The following is a 2,054-nucleotide window of genomic DNA, read 5'->3' on the forward strand; positions in this document are numbered from 1 at the left end:
TCTCAATCACTCATCATCAGTTGGTAATGGGTCCGGCATCCCTCGGGACATTCCATGGCTGGGGGTATAGGTCACCACTCTCTCACATCACCATTGGTCTAAGTACCGGCGCATGTCAGGGTAAAGCCTAGCCAAATGCAAGTCTTCTACTTAGTTACATCAAGTCGAGTCCAGATACGTCCATTCCTCGTCCCCTGACGATCCTTTCCGGTATCCTTCACACTAGAGTCCTCATAGTCCCTGACTACGGACTCATCAACCCTATTGGTCATCCACATATGGTAAACGGGAAGCTCTCACGTCCCCTCACGGGTTGGTTACCGGTCTTGAGCGCCCGTGAGCCCAAGTCTAACCATATGCAATCATACCAATAAATGACCCCCACAATGTGATTCCTGTCCTCTCACGGGTTGGTTACCGGTCTTGAGCGCCCATGAATCCCCATTGCTACCACGGGTCGTTCGGTCTCAATACCCCTCCGATTAGGGTCGACATAATGGGACATCCTAGCCAAACACTACTAGACAGGTCCTAAATATGTCATCCAACAGTTTAGGAAGGTGTCCAGAGGGCATCACCGGAAACATCCCATAATATTCCCGTAGTAGTCCAAGGACAGAAGTGTCAAAAGGACACCTCTCCTTTCCAAACCATACTTAAGCATACACAAGCATCAATTCATAACATCACATATATGGTAACTTCATATATGGAAAGAAATCAATAATTACAATCAACTTGTATATAACCAGTAAATAAATCATACATGAGTCAATTCAATATAAATAAGTAATGCTACTGATATCAAGACAGCACCACAGTAGTATAACATTATAAGAATCTAATTAAAGAAATAACTTAACAAGATTCAAATATAGAAACTAAGATATGCAATTTATGTTGTTAAAGAAGTAACCATCCTTACCTTTTATAACTTGCAAAGGAATCCTAAGAAATCAAGTAAGATCTTGACAAACTTGAGAAGAAGGTCCTAAACAAGTGTATACAACATATTAGGAAAGATCCCTAACGAGAAAAAGATACCAAAACATCAAAAAGCAGACCAATGCAGGTTCTTTGTACTCATTGGTCGATTGGATTGGTCTACACTGTTGATCGACCAATCGGTCAACCAATGCGAGACGATGGCCTATAAAATCAGAGTTTTAAGATATAAAATCCGAATTTGGTGGTTCAAAAGGGTACTAATCAAGGGGTAAACTACATTAGTAGTATCCTAACATATAGGAGACCTCAAAACACTAATCAAATCAAGTCATCAAGATACAAATTAGGAAACATAAAGTTACCATAATTAGATCAATCATGGTTCTTGAAGAATTCAAGATAGAAATCAAAGACAAGAACAATAGGAGAATGAATCATTGATTCAGATAAAGGTATCATGAAAGGCATACTTAGATCTTCAAGAAAAATAGACCTAAGAGCATAAATCTAAATAAGGAAACAAAACCTACCATATATGTAACTATCATGATTCATGAAGAAAAGATGGTATGGTAGAAGAGAAACAACTAGAGATTGAAAGATCATGGATCATGAAAAGAAAACACAGCAATTGACTACTAACATGATCAATATAGTAGATCTAAGGAGATCAGAATTCAAATCAAAAGATAGACAAAGACTAGATCATGGTTTGATCATGATTCCTTCAAAAGCTTGCAATGATCATGGTTAAGATTTGCATTAGCCATTAATCCTTAGGAAGATCATGAGAGACAAGTCCAGGAGATGTTTGCAACAGAGAATGCAGCATCCCCTCTCTTGTCTCAACTCAAAAAAGGAAAGAAAAACAGAGATGGAGGAGAGGAGAAGAGGGTGTAGACATACCTTTGATGCAAAAAGGAAGAGTTTTGACTAAGATCCGTCAAGAAAAACACCAAGGATGCAAGGGGAGATGACTTGCAGGAGGTCTTTGGTTCGTTCCAAAGAGTTTGGAGGTAGAAAATACTAAGTAGACTCGAGATTGGACTTAAATAGAGCAAGCAAGACCTAATTGCCAAAGAATGACTTCCATTGGTTGAGTGGAT

Source organism: Hakea prostrata, chromosome 2, assembly GCF_041222555.1.
Source record: "Hakea prostrata isolate BN-2017 chromosome 2, UWA_Hpros_2, whole genome shotgun sequence".
Lineage (NCBI taxonomy): Eukaryota > Viridiplantae > Streptophyta > Magnoliopsida > Proteales > Proteaceae > Hakea > Hakea prostrata.